This window comes from Ptychodera flava, chromosome 4, assembly GCF_041260155.1.
Source record: "Ptychodera flava strain L36383 chromosome 4, AS_Pfla_20210202, whole genome shotgun sequence".
Classification (NCBI taxonomy): domain Eukaryota; kingdom Metazoa; phylum Hemichordata; class Enteropneusta; family Ptychoderidae; genus Ptychodera; species Ptychodera flava.
The window spans coordinates 12,668,088-12,684,086 of record NC_091931.1 but is presented as its reverse complement, the minus strand read 5'-3'; the positions used below and the strand labels follow the sequence as shown (position 1 = coordinate 12,684,086).

Here is a 15,999-nt window from a genome sequence, read left to right as displayed (position 1 = left end):
TTTAAATCTCAAAAAAGTCTAAAAATGTATGAATGCCATTAAATTTTCGTAGAACAAGTTGGCCTTGTAATGGGGCAGGAGCTACAACTGTTGATAATTTTTCAATATTTCTATGCAATGTATCAAACACAGTTTCTTGGTGTCTCTCTACAGCATGCTGCTGAAAAACACAATATTCAGTTTGTCAACAAAGCCCGTTTGTCTAAATATTGGTGATAATTGAATGATGCAAATGCACGGTACACGTAGGCTGTGTTGGCAAGCTGAATACTGGATAGCTCAACATTCTGTAGGGAGTAGAACAAGAACACAATTGTATAAACTGAACAAAATATTGTCAAAATAAAAAGTTAGTACAACTACTGCCCTGCTACTACATACTGGCAGTGACAGTGATACATGTAGCTCTGACTCTGATGTAGTTTAAGAAGAGTTTCGGTCATAGGACACTCAATTGACAGTGAAACATACATCTACTTGTACACAAGATCCAGCCAGAGAGCAACGCATAGAAGACTAGGGGACTAACAGTTACCATGGATATTTGAATTCTGGCATATGAGAAGAATCAAATATTAGAGAAAAAAGATGGGGTCACCATACTTGATCTTATACAAATGTATGATGAAAAGTCAGTTTTTCTAAAATCACTTAAAATCAATATATAAAACCATTCATTTCAAGTTCATGCAGTGAATGAAATTTTCACATCTCATAGTACAAATAACACAAAAGTAAAACTTTGAACAGTAAAGACTCTAATTTAAATGGAAAAATGTGTGACTAAATGGAATCTTTTATTTTTATCAAATTTGCCATTATTACACCCAAAATTTCTGAGATTAAACATTAATTTCATGGAATATTTTAACCTTCCAGTATTGTCAATTTTGTAAAACATTTTATAAGTGGCATCTAAGTTGTACATATGTCTTGTACTTTTGAAAAAAAAATTCTCGGTAGGTCACTGTGCTCATTTTTTCACAATTTGGTTAAACATAGCTAGGAATACACAAATTTCATACTCTCTCATGATTGTCATTTTGTGTGCTTTTCAGCTGGTGCCATTGAACTGGCCACAGTTTGATAAACTCAAGTCGGCTTAGACTGAGAAATCCAAAAAGTTCACTGATGCATTTAAAAATGAATCAATTTAAGAACTTGCCCTAGGTATATGGCTCTACAACCTGCTGATAAGAGGTAGTGTTGAACATTTGCGTGCAGAACGACACATTACATGTTTTTTTTACTCTGCGTGCATTCCTAATTAATATGCGGCTATATGGTAATTTTGGGGGGGGGACTTGAAAATTTTTGAGGGTATCGAGGGGGGGGGACTTGAAAATTTTTGAGGGTATTGAGGGGGGGGATCTGAAAAAAAATAAGATTTCAATCGCGATTCCTCCAGCCCCCCCCTCACCATTTTTTTTGAACGCGGCCTTACACACAAACACTACATATATACGGTACATGTAAGACATCAAGAAATGGGTAAAATGTTTCCGGCAGCACATCTGGGACCTCAGAGCATTCTGATAGACTCAGTTTTGTGCTTATGTATGCAAGGACACAGTGAACCAGCTGCAGCCTGGCCAGCTTATCTAGTGAATGACAAGCTTCAGAAAAAACCTGGCCAGCTGATACAATGAGAATGTCATTAAAATTGCAACAGTAACAAGAAATCCTTACAGCCTGCATGAATAAATAATTGTCTCCATCAAGGACTCAAGTGCAATGACACATGGCACCTGGAAGGGAGACAGATATTTTAAGGGTACGTTAATCACAAAGGTGTATCACAAAGGTGTATCGTCCAATATGTACCAATAGAGATACATATTTAATACTCAATACCTTTACCGGAAGTGTATGTGGTAGCCCATAAGGCCCTTGGCATTTCTCAGGCGAATGTGGTACATATAGTTCTAAATGCTCCCCAAGTGTGGTTTTCACATTCCCCACACCATCTACATGTGCCAGTATGCAACAATCTGCCAAAGTACACTTGTACATGAACCAATAAATTTGATCAAGTACCATACACCATGCCATGCACTTTCACCAAGAACATACATAAGTATAATATTGCCTGAGCCATTAGATATGGAAATTGCCAGATTAGGAGGAATTACCATATTATATTCTCCATCATCAAAATATAACTTTACACTATTGAAACATTTGGAAGCTACATAAGATGACAAACATTGAAACAGTGAAGGAAATGTGTCATATGCATGTATTTTCAGTTTTAATAGACAAAAGTATTTCATAAAACAAATCCTGGCATTATGAACATATTGGAAACCATGCAGACTAAGCTGCAATACTACAAGCACAAACAGCACATTTAACACAAGATTCAAGGCAAGGTATAATGTCTTCAGGTCTGCATAGATGATTAACAGTTGATAACAGTCACTGTTAGTTTCCATATGCAAAAGACATGATATGCAGACTATAACAGACAGTGTATGATGATATTAGAATTTCATCTGGTGCAATATTCAACATAGGTCTATAAATTATTCATCATGAACACAGCACAAACTTGTATGCTAAATCAGATAATATGGCTGCACTGTATTCATGCACGGCATCAGTCGCTTTAAATTTCAGTTTCTGAAAAAAGCATACATCCTTTATGACAGTACACCATATGGCTGTATGGGTAGAGTATATCAGAATAGCTTGATGGAAAATGCACCCACTGCTTTGCTATCCTTTCACTGGTGAGAAGAATTCAGAATAAATGAGGCTGCACATTTCCGTTTTGAAGATTCATCGCAGGAACTCTACTAAGTGCTGTTCCGGCACTCGCTGGTTCATCATCCATGATGAGCTGGATGGAAGGTACACCTCAGGAAAATCATTTTAACATGTACTCCTCAACTCAACATGAAGAGTGTATGGTAAATAGTTCCGTTCATCACATTTTTTTCTCAGTGTTAACAGCTGATAATATTTCTTTGATCAGGTTAATTCATGTGTTAATTGATAATGTTACAATTGTAAAAAAATGTACAGAGATCGCACCATTTGATTTATGTACTGCTCTCATTCTGCATGATTTTGTGGTAAAATCAATGAATAAAAGAAAAACCTGCATGTAAGATAACAGAAAAAGACTTCTTAATTTGAAATACTGAAGTTACTTTCGGTCATGATATCTCGATGCACCTCATCATCATAGCTGTAAAATTTAAATTATGCGATGTAGATTATGACAGACATGTTTTAACTTTCATCAATCACCATCATATCTTGGATACAGTGTTTACATTGGTCATATGGGTCCCATACGACCTTTGAGCGCAGTTCCGATGACTGTATCCCTTTAAAAGTCATGATGTATGGATGTACATTTTTTCAGAACCTTGTATTCAATCTTTGTAAAAACCATTCATTTTAAAATTATCAAATCACATTTGCCGATAATTTGCTGGTAAATTTAAGGTCATATTTTAACATGTTGTATGAAACTTCTGGAGAACGTCACATGATAAGTCAGGGATGGTAAAGTTTTAGCCAGTCTCCAAATGTCAAAACTGCATATGATGCACTGTTTATCAACAACTGGGGTTATCAAGAGTTAATCAGCTGTTTAAATATCAACCTTTTTCTACAGGTGGAGCCACAACTTTATTGACATCTTTTAGTGATTGCCTTTATGAATAGATGATGCAAAAAGGAAGAATATATATATACTCAAAACATGCGACTGAAATATTTAATGTTATATAACAATTTCATCTAACATTCATACTGGTATTTCCACTATGTAGTGTTGACTTTCTGAGTACTGAAGTCAATTTTTGTCCCTTTAAAAAATATCACATGACAATCTTTTTCAGATTTTTTCCAAAATTTTGATCAAAAACTGCAGCCAATGAAAAGTAATGTCTATTTGGTCCAAAATTATCAAAGAAATTACTGTAAAACTCATAAAAATTGGTGAAAGGTTGCACTCAAATTTTGGTGGGAAAAATTACAGCACTCATATTAGTAAAGTACGTAGGTGTAAAATTTCACATAATGCAGAAACTACTGAATCACATATGCTTAAACTACTGTGGTGCTATTAGCAGTCAAAACATTGTTACATTACAAATTTCTGTTCCAATTCTGTGATAAACTTGCTGGGTGGATTTATTTCCGAAGTCACAAGGGAAAAGAGATCCACGGATGGAAATCCTTCACCAGGGGATGCTTCTGTGAGTGAAAACACTGAATGGATGGACTAATCCAGCAGAAAGTTTGTGATTATTGCAGCGTGTGATTGAAAAACACAGATACAAGGACTTTGTTCAACCAACAAACATTCAATTCTAAATCCTTTTTAACTTGCCACAAAAGTGAAGATATTACTTTTTTTAACTGTAGGCTTTGCCAACTTGAACTCATTAACATCTTAAAGTACTGCTATTCACGCACACAAAAAACAAAGTAATCCTAACGTATGTACAAAAAAGCTTCAAATCACTGGATACAAAACCACTATCTAGGGTATTAGTTTCCCTTCATTGATAAAATGAAATGGTGGAACTGCCCATCTGAAGTTACACATTGATGCACTGATGTGTGACAAGATTATCATCACTTTTTGACAGCTCATACAGTGCACTTCAGAGAGGTAAATTTGACACTTGCTTCCGCTTTAACAACTGTAACCCTTGTGAGTCTTATTCCTGTCTTCTACATATACCTTGCGTAAATTTACTAACATTAAGGCATACAGTGAAATGTGAGACAGGAAAGCGCACATATCATTTTTCATGACTACTAGCTGTCAAAACTAAATTACTTTCACAGGCCATTACAATACCCTATCAGGGGATTATACATCACTAAGTCAGCTGCTGCTAGCTGCCTCCCCTGCCTGCCACTTCCTCAATTAATATCAGGGTCACTTTATGATTTCTGGGAAACTAATGGCCTTTGTTCCCTCAGACAGCCATAGGAGAAATCTGATATTTCACCAAAGCAAAAAAGCCAGATAAACAACAATTATATAGGAGAGATGAATTCATCCTTTTGTAACAGTCAAGGATAACAAAGAATGGTGATAACTTGCATGTAACAAATTTTGGAACCATGAAGAATATTTCTGACAATACTGCTAAAATTATTTTCGAAGGGGAGGTCATGGCATTAGATGACTCATGCTTTTAAAACACTGAGAACAATACAAATTTACTAGCATTTACCTCAAAACAACTTGTGCAATGCACTTCTTTCAATACTAAAACCAACATGTAAAATACATGGTGATATGTGTACAGCACAACTGCCTCCTGGCACACCATATTTTTGTTGCAATTGATAACTAGAATTCCTTGCCTTTTCTCATTAATTTCCTTTTAATGAATACAACATTTGTAGCTTGTGTACTAATAAACATTATTTCAAATTTTAAATCAAAATTTGCAAGTCCGCAGCAGCGTGTACAAGTGATTTAATATTCCAGTAAATGGGGGTAGAAACCCATACAGTACTTTACATCATACATACATGTCCATTACTAAGTGTATATGCACGAAATGGGGCTAAAAAATCAACTCAGTGTCGTCAGAACAAACTGTAAGGCAATACACTGTGGCTTCTCATTTCAATACCAGACATACAGGTGAAGGACATGCATACATGTATGCCACAGATCATGCCAATTTATAGGAATATAAACAGAGAGCTTACCAGAACAGACGTGATGTAATACTACTCGAGCGGAACTCTATTGACAGTGATTCTTTCAATCAATCTCTGCTCATGTCAGTTCAGTCCATATTTATCCACAGTAACTCTTTAGTGTTGCTACCAAAAAGCTGTACAGCACCAGACATGTAGTATGCTATGTTGAATACACATAAGTATTTATGACCAAGAAAACTGGTAAAGCCAAAATGGTGCTACAAGATCAGCTCCGGTTAAAAAGCCATCAGTGGAAATGTTGTGATGATTTCAGTCGGCTCTATTGGATTGTTTAGTTGCACTACGGTATATTATACTGGGGGTACATTCATCTGCAGCATGAGAAATAACGCCTGACTTATGAAGTTTGGAAGAGCTAGCCAATCAGGGACGTGGGCTATTCCATTACAGATACAAAAGAGTTACAATGGGGGATGTAGCATTTCTAACGGGTGTTTGGTCATATTACCCCCAAAAAGTCATAATTTTTTAGGTTTGCCTGGAAATAATTAGAGTTTATTACAAAATGTTGTGAGTTAACATACCAGTACTTGGAAAATATTACAAAATTCTGGTCATTATTTCAAAAATTCCTGTTACTCTTTAGTTACAATATTTGTCAAAATGTAGACTTCTTTTATCTGTTATCAGCCAAAATACATTTTCTTCATTTAATTATTTTAGTGTGATTTAACAGAAAAGTTAGCAAAGTCACGTACGGTATATTGTGTGATAGACCCTTAAGAAAAACACATTCAGTAACGGCATGTATCATTGAATTTCACTGAAAACAGGATTTTGATTTTATTAGTTTGTTTCTTATTTTCTTTCTAAATGTGAGATAGAAAGAATAAATAACAAAGATTTATTCTAAAACATTCAGAGCAGTCACAAGACCAAATGAAAGCAAAAATTAAATAATTATTTCACAATGTTCAGTGATTTCACTGCACATCAGTATATACAAAGCATTTAAATAGTTGAATAATATATGTATGTAACATTTTTGTTCATCAGAGACTATTTTACGCAGGCCAACTTGAAACTGGTGCATTTGGGTAGCTGCATTGAATTCACAAACATGTAATTTGCATGAAGTTGCTACATGTACACATTCCTAAGAAAACGAAAACTTTGGCACTTCAAGGATTGTTTCACCACTCAAGACAGAAACAGGACGGTGTGTTTTCTATGCTCAAATGAAACTACCAGTAAAACTACTCCTTGTTTGTTCTTTTTATAAAATGTGAACATTTTCACTGTGTTCTCAAATTTGTTCACCTGGAGTGAACCAAGGTTAACATGCAATTCAGACCAACCCACTAATTATCATGGCATGCCAGTTAGATGACCCCCTACTGATGGCCAATTGAAATGACACACTGATCTGGCATTGATAGGCATGTCACCTTGATGGACACAAACAGCATGTAATTAGATGATTTGTAATTCAATGATTTTAGCGAAATCACTCACAGCCTTTGGAGAGATGCAGGGCACAGATATTAATTCAGAGCATTCTAGGTATTCCCCTATGCACATATGAGACTATGCATGGGTCAAGATAGACAAGATAAGGTAAGTGAAACTGACATATTACACATGTAGTACAGGGAATTATGTAATGAAACAAAGGCAAAACTTCAACAGAGATTGCAGACGATGTATGTGTTGATTTTTAGACCTGTATTGATAGGACTGTTACAGTACCAAATTTAACATCATCAGAATTGATAAAGTTTCAAAATATGAGAATGACATCATGATTCTTTGTACTTCAAATTTGTACTCCAGGGAGAAGACTGCAAAAATCTATTCGCTTTATATGATAAATATAATTCACTATCATCAACAGTTATAATGGGAAAATATTTTGAGAAGAACAAGACAATGGCCAAAGATTCAATATCTTAAGATGTCTTGAAAGTCTTAATCATTTTGAAAGATCACTAATATTTTACAGAAATTTTACCTATGATTAGATTTCTTTCTCATTATGGGATAAAGGAATCAGTGATAAACGCAGTTATGATCTTTCCTGTTTAGCATGGTCAAAGTGCCAAGGGAAGGCAGACTATGCCATATAGCTTAGGGAAAGTACTGGTATGGTATCATAAAACTGTTGTTTAGGTTGAAGTAAATCATGCCATCAATTGATAAAATGATAAGTTGTAGCACAGCAGTCTAGTCTTTGTGGTAGATTTGTACTGAAAAACATATTTATCCGTAAACAAAGGTGTCTGACACGTTCATGGAAAATCCAATCAAGCGTTTGTGTATTGAGCATAGCTTTATGGGCTGTTTTTAGTGGTGTATTAAAATACATATTCATAGATATTGAAGTGACAGTGGTCAGAATGATGGCTTGAATTTTTAAGAGAGAGAGCGTAAATTAAACAAAACTTGTATGCATGTGATATATCAGAGGAGGGTTGAGCTAATGCAGTTCTAAGTCTAAGATCTGGGATTGCTATATTTCAAGACCAAGACCATGCAGTCAATTTGCCATTCAACTGGTCAAGATAACACTATTCACCCCTTCTGTATACTTGGACTTGAATTTGTCATGCAAGACTACCAAACCAAATCAAGGACCACCAACTAAGGTATGGAATGACTAAAGTTAACTCCTAATGAGCAATTTAAACTCTACCACACATGGAGGAGCATTGTTAAAGACTGTACCTACTAGGTCTCTTTCAAGGTGCGTGTTGTTACATCACAATCTTTTTTACTTGTGAGTTTGTGGTTGGGGAAGCCCTACAGAAAAGTATTCAGATGTGACAGACACCTTGTGCCTCAGGCATCCTGTACTTATCACACATCATGCATTGTACTATTAAATACCCATTCTTTAATGCAGTTGTGAATTTATAATTTCAGGAAAAGATATTGATAATTCAATGAAATACTGAAATCCTTTCAATACAGTTGATATCCTGTGAATTTCAACAGCATTTTCTTCCTTTCTTTCCCACTTCCTTTCTTTCTTTACACAAGTATTACAGTAAGGAACTGTTAGTTACAGATTCACAAATATTCATGGAAGCCATACAACAACCCTCATGTTTATCACTGGTATCCAAATTACAGTTTGAAAGCTGCAAAAAATCTCACTGCTACTTACAAACTTTGCACTGCTTCATCACAAAATTCTAAACTGAGAGGAGGGAAATATGGGATACCACACCACAGCAGCAATCACCTGTGAATGTACCGGTACCACTTTGGCCTCTTCTTTTCATAGTAATATACAACTTAATAATAGTCATTCAGTAATATTGTAAACCTGTTTTTCTTGAGGGTCTATGACCTGAGTCATTTGCAGACAAACTACATGTACACACTTTTGCATAAATGTCCAATCTTTAAAGGAGTACTTCTACTGTCACAACAAGGATGGGTGGTGGGTACTGTATCATATCACGCATGTTTACCAGTCCCTGCACACAGTTTTATTAAAAGCCATTTGAAACTCAGTGAAAGGTATCAGAATGATGCAGGCACAGCCTGGACCCCCCCCCCCCCCCCCCCCCCCCCTTCCACACTCTTTTTTTCTTAGGATTGACATCAATCCAGCAAACTCAATTGCAACTTGTAAGAGGATGGCAATCTACATCTGCTCCGGTGCACTGAATATCAGGAGTTACATTACCGAAACACCATGATGTCTACTTCAAGATTATTCCTCAATACAGTGGCTGCTTTGCTCAATCAATTCTAACGACTTCAGCCCTGCTGGCCACTGATTATCACCACAAACCAACATGACTCCCCAATGCCAAACCTCATGTAGTACAAAGCCATTCCTAGTGAGAGTTTTAACAGTCATTATCTGCAGATGGATAACAGTCCTGAACTCATTGTGCTAACATGGACAGATATTCCATACACATGGATCATTAGCAGGTACTGACATTTCCTACGTTTTCTTTTGGAATGCCATTAACCTTCAACCATAGAAATTTTCAGCCGCATTGAAAAGCTTTCTGCTGGCTGATGTCTGCTAGCGATCGCTGTAAAAGGAGATCGCACCGCTGTCACACAAATTACCGCCTTGGTAATCAGCCTACTGCACAGAGAATGACAAAGTGAAACACATAGGTCCTGAGGCCCGGGGTCCTGTGGTTTTCACATGTAAAATGTTAATTTTCATGTCTTTGGGAAAATACACTTAATAGCCACAATAAATCCTTGCATGGCTGACCTCAAAATCAATCAAAATAGTAATCAAGTAATTTGCAGCCTATAAATGTTGTGTCATTGAAGGGAATCAAATTTGCATTATTTTTGAAATGGGTAACTCAATTACAAATTCTGAAATTGAGAATCCAATCAGTGGTGGCAATTAATTAGTATGGCTATTATAATGTATGGTATGTTTACTTGTACTCGGGTTTTCTTGTCGTCTCTGATGCGAAATATTGCTTTAAGAAAAGTGTGTTAATCAAGTACCGGTACAATGTCAATCACTGTGACTGATTGTTTTTAAAATGCATCCTATACAAAGTCACAACTGCTGCAAAATCACAGAAAATTGACAGCTTCCATATCAATGGCTGGAAATTTCATGGGCTTCCGGTCATAATATATGCGACCTTCATTGAATTGGGTCTTTTGCATTATCTATCATCATCATTTCTACAGTTCATAAGAGTCTGGCATTGCTTTACCATGTGCACTTCTGGCCCAAAATCTCAAAACTAATACCAACTGATATCTAGGAAATACTGCCTACATGTAGGTACACAACCAACGTTCATGGTTTTACGGTGCATCATAAAAATAACCATTAATACAATAATGCAGGTATGCAAACACGTTTATTGTTGACAGATGTGCATTGTATCTGCTGGTGAATGCTACATCAAACAAAATGTAACAATATTCATCAGGACAATGCTTGGCCTCCAGACATCATTATTTGTTCATTCTTTGCAATTCATTATCATTAAGTGCAGATACTGTGACAGCCATAAAATAAACAATAACTCACCTCAGTGGAAATAATGGGCAATTATCAAAGGAATGCAAAGGAAGAGAGTCTAGTGTGTATGGGAGAATGAGGTCATGAGGGTCAATCAAAATGTGCTACTGTGTACTGTATATAATAGTAAGTTTAATAAACTCTCTTACCCTTTTCCCCTGTACAGGGGGCATTAACCTGTTCACCCCTAATTCCAAATAAATGGGTCCACACTTCCCATTCATAATAATAGATTTGAGCCAAACAGGGTGGTGAAGGGGTTAAACTTTGCCTCAGATTAGAAATAACAGGGTTGCACTACATTTCATGGCAAAGTATAAACTTGCGTTTATGAGTTACAATTATCATTTGATTATTTCACCTACACATATAATCATACTGACACAATTTTGTTAAGTGGATCAATATTTTCTAGATGTACCTGTACGTTGATTTCAATGCATAAACAAATTATTTGTACAATGACATAGACTTATATTGACATAAAAAGATCGAAAAGCAAACATGTTATAAATAAGTCTATATTACTAATAAAGTAATTAAAATTTGTTATGATACATGTACATATAATTAATCGTCTTTGATTAAATTTTCTTTACTGATTTATGATGATGAAAAATTGTCTGCATTAATGGAATACCATTGCCTATATCTGGTCATTCAATGGCAACTATATGTACATGTACATAACCTTGAACATAACCAACATACCAGAGTTTTAATAGCTTTTTGTTTATTGTAATTAGAAAGCTATACATGTAGAAGTTGCCACTTGTACCTGAATTTGCCACTGATCAGAAAGTTCTTCTATTAAAGACTTGCCAAAATTTCTCTTTGTTTTGAGGACATGAATTTGTGTTCAAGATTTAAATCCTATTGTAAAATTTCATGTAATGGTAAATTACAATGTCCTTCCTCTGGATTGTATTCGACACACTCAAAAAGATGGCTTTATCTTTTATTAAGGTAGTGTGTGCCTCGAAAGTGAAAGACTTAAACTTTTGCTCAAACTTTCCTCAAGGAATATTTCAATCATTCTCTTTCAAAATTAAGAATAAAAATTGGTGGTCCCCTTGCAAATTTTGGTACTAGAAAAACAATTACTCAAGATTTACTGATATTTGAAATTCAAAATGGCCACCATCCCTGTGCTAAGTCTACTGTATGTAGAAAAAATAAAATTTTCGATTTTCAAAAAACTAATCCAGTGAAAAGTTTTCTTACACCAAGAGCTTTAAAATGAACTCCCACAAATGTAGATTAGAAAAGAATTGAAAAAGTTTGAGAGTTCAAATATCTATCCCCGAGGCACATTCTACCTTAAAAGTGGCAATTTTTGCATTTAGTTATTGACACAGAGGGCACTTTTATAAAATTCAATCCCAGCATTCTTTGCGTATGTCCTCCTTCATATGCACTTGTAACAGTTTTCTCTCTTTTTCTATTTTTAGGCGTTGCATGCATAGTCAGTAAGCCGCTGGCGCAACTATTACTGATATTTTCGAGTATTCCAAGTAAATGACAATTATTTATTACCAATGCAGAATACTCATTGACTGAAATTCATGCACAATATTAGTATTCTTATCTACAGAAGTTTTGCTAGCTGTCAAGCTTTCTGAAACACATGGTGCAGGGATTTATTGTACAAGCATGCAAGTCAGGATTGAACATATCAAGTCAGTACTTAATAGTTCAGTAATGGCAGGGACAGGTGGGTCAAATCCTCCTGTCCAATTTGCCAGTCCTGATTGTTTACTTTCTTTACCTGATGTTGTGATGACTGTAACACTTATTGGGAATATTTACGGAAAACTGGACCATTGACAGTGCTTTTATCTGAAAAGGCCAATTCATGGGTATGAGCAAAAAAAGGTGAAAATGTAGTGATCCTTGGCCAAAGAACTACGATGTATGAATATGCTCACCACCATACACTCCAAGATTGGCATTGTACATGTTATGTACCATAGTACTCTTGCTTGGGTTCACTGGCATTTATGAGCATGTTGTGTAAAGAATTATAAAGACTGAAATATGTACCTTAATTTAGAAGTGCCACAACACATGTATATATGCCTGACGTTTGTGGGATTTCACTTTGAATATATCTGAACAGATGTCTTTGAAAGGAGCAATTTCTACACATCAAATGCAGTGTAAATTGAGTAATAGTGGTAATCTGTATGGATACAATGACAGGACAGTTGTCCATTCACTCATAGGAATGCTGCTATTTCTGTCCAGTGTGGCATCTTTTCAGGGGCTATAACAACAGCCAGACTGTACACATACCGTACATTGACATTGCTATTGTAAGAATTGATAAAACACATTGAGATTCTGTAAAAAACTGCATTACCGTATTTTCGCACTGAGGTTCTTCACAAAAGTATTGGCACGTCTGGAATGAATAAGTCAAAGATACTTTTTTACATCCACACTGAGCAGATTTTGTCCACTTCTAAACGGACAAGGGGCTGATTTTTTTCAACACTGTTACTGGTTTAGAAGGAATCTCAATATGAATGCTTCTGAATGCATGCCAGAGGTGCACACTGATGTGGTTCTGGTGAGCCTGTCATTGAAGTGAACTCAATTACGTCAAGCAATACATGTGTGTTCCATAGACACTTCTTCTGTGAGTGTTTGTAAATAAGAGCACTGGCCTATATAGCCTTGATGCCATCAGTGTTGGACTCCTTCAAATATTAGATTAATAGAATACAACTTTTGAAATTCATGTCCACAAACCCACACCTACATGTACATGTAGAGGTTACAACTTGGTACTTAAAATTCATGGTTTTGTATGAAAGAAGTTATATTTTCCCTTCAAAATAAGTTTGGGGCTATCATTGAAATTTGTGAATTGGCGAACCAAATACTCTCATATTTACATAATTTGAACACTGAAAGTGGTAGCAACTCTCTGCATTCAGTCAATAAAGGAAACAAATTGTTGCTTTTCAACTATTGCACATTGGGAATTCACTGGTGAATATATGCGTAATGAATTTCAGAACACAGCAACTTCCAAGCATCATTGGCTGAAAATGAAAACAAGTGAATTTTTAGTTGTTCTGAAAGCCTCCATCAAATATTATGAAATATGATCTATTCACTTGATGTGAAAAAGTACAAATTTCACATCATGACATGTTCTTTGCAGAGAAAGCCTATGAATTAATTTGTTTTAGTAATTTCAGTAACTTACATGTACTGGTAGTAAGCCATACTTTACATTTGTAAATCTCTTTCAGAATTCTGAATTGATTCAGACTTTATTTACTTTCTGATGAAATAAAAATACATGGAAAGTATAGATTTCTCTGAGAATTCCTTTCCTTTCTCTTTCAAGGTATGAAAGTTGTCACTGTCTTCCAAAGCTGTATACTTGCTTACTCATATCTTAAAATTTACTTTTTTTGACATTTTCCTTTGAGCATGGTGATTTTTTTCAGTCTTCATGGATGAAAAAGATAAGAAATACTACTTTAAGTAGAGTCATATTGGGAAAAAATGCAGAGGTTTCAAAACACAGGCACAAAAAGTATTGACAAGAGCCTGCCATGTGCATGTACCAGTAGCTCCATATTGCCACAGTACATGTACAGGTAGAGGTATTGCTATACACCTCTGGCAAGACAAATTTCCTTGGAATGAAAACTCAATCACCATTCACTTCAAAAGAACAATTATTGAGCGTGCACATGTACTGTCATGACATTTCTGAGAAGACAAACAACCCAAGGTTGTGTGTGAGTAACCCACCTTGGCATATGTGCAAGAAAGTAGCCCAGTATTTCAAGTACCATTGTTTGGGTATTCCTTCCAGAACACAATGGAATGGAGGCAAATGGAGTACTCGTGAAGAGGACAATTATCAAGGGCCTAAGGGATACATGCATGTATCTTCAAAATGGTACACCAGCTATCTGGAAAACACAGGCGAAGGGAGTTGAATTATGAGCATTGAACATCCTGTATACCGGTAATCTATTTGGATGAATGACGCACTGTACACTGGAGGCTCAGTCCTTTATACAAATCATGACAGGATGGAGTGTGAGGGTGATAATTACCCTTTTTATTGTGAAAGATTGGGTTTACCAAGTACAAGCCGTACATGTATGATTGTGGGTATGGGTAGAATGGATAAAATATTGAGAAGATTATCTACTGCCATCTATCTAAGACAGGGGAAATCTCTTTGACAACTGCAGAGGTTCTGAAAATCAGAAATTCACACCATGCTTTTATATTATTTTCATGTATAAATTTGTTGAGATGTAATATAGGAAATTCGTTTTCCTCGATCACATTTACAGATACATGTACAATAAGTTTCAACTGGTAGCAGCCACTCTTCCACTGTCTACAAATTCATACAAATAAGACTGACCATGCAGCGCTTCCTCTTTCCTGTCCCAACTATCAGTTTCAACACACTGTAAACGTAACAAGGTTTCCTTCCTTCAAAACGTACATGTACATCCTGTCTGAGACATCCATGTTCAAAAGTTTACTGATTTTCTCTATTGTTGATTTAGGCCACTTTCTGATCTTTGATATCAAACCCAGAGATCTGGTATTCAAAACCATGACACCCTCACTCCCTAGTGATTTTTAAACACCTGCATCAATTGAGCAGTATGCAATCAATATTACCAGTACAAAGCATTTGCGGGAGTAAAAATTATTAAGCAGTTTTCAAAATCCTACAGTTCATTGCTGGAAGAAAAACATTCAGAAAAAAATATGTTTTGTTTATAAACAATAAAACTTGCACTTGTGTAGACATGACAGCCACTTCCTTTTCATGGTGTCATTTTCCAACAGCTACTGCCAGTACATGGAAGGGGTAGTAATTATATTCATATCACAGACTTGCCAGAGGATGTTCATTGTTCTGGGAAGTACCTGTGATGAAATTCATTCACCAGAAACATGTTTCAATGCACAATCAATAAATCACAATGAATCAGTTATTAATCATCAGATATAAATCCTATGAAAGCTGTGACATTTTGAAGGAGCAGTCGTTAATGCCAGGTCTAACCTCGTCCACCTAAATACTGCATGTGAATCATGCATTTATCACTTGTTCAACAGGGCTGTACAATGTATCTTCAAACTTGTCAGTCTAAATGCTTAATCATTTATCTTTGGAAAGTGCTTTATCGGAGAAGGTATACACACTTGTAATGCCTTTTATTACAAGGTTTTCCAAACAATGAATTGTGTGCAAAAACTGAGCCATGGTTTCACTGTCAAACTTCTCTTCATCTATAACTTACACACATTCAATTTAATATTGGTAT

General features: G+C 35.7%; 1 protein-coding gene across 5 annotated transcripts in view; it reads right to left on the bottom strand.

The window, feature by feature from the left end:
* Positions 1 to 15,999, bottom strand: part of LOC139130914 (kelch-like protein 20) — an 84,205-nt gene that overhangs the window by 54,804 nt on the left and 13,402 nt on the right. Inside the window, exon 2 of one of the 5 annotated variants that reach the window (XM_070696722.1) lies at positions 13,038 to 13,079. The exons of 3 other annotated variants lie outside the window; for them this stretch is intronic. The gene's annotated coding sequence lies outside the window, so the exon portion shown is untranslated. Of the gene's footprint in view, positions 1 to 5,694; positions 6,053 to 13,037; positions 13,080 to 15,999 lie in introns of those variants that run through there. One more of the 5 variants, XM_070696723.1, reaches the window with a different exon arrangement.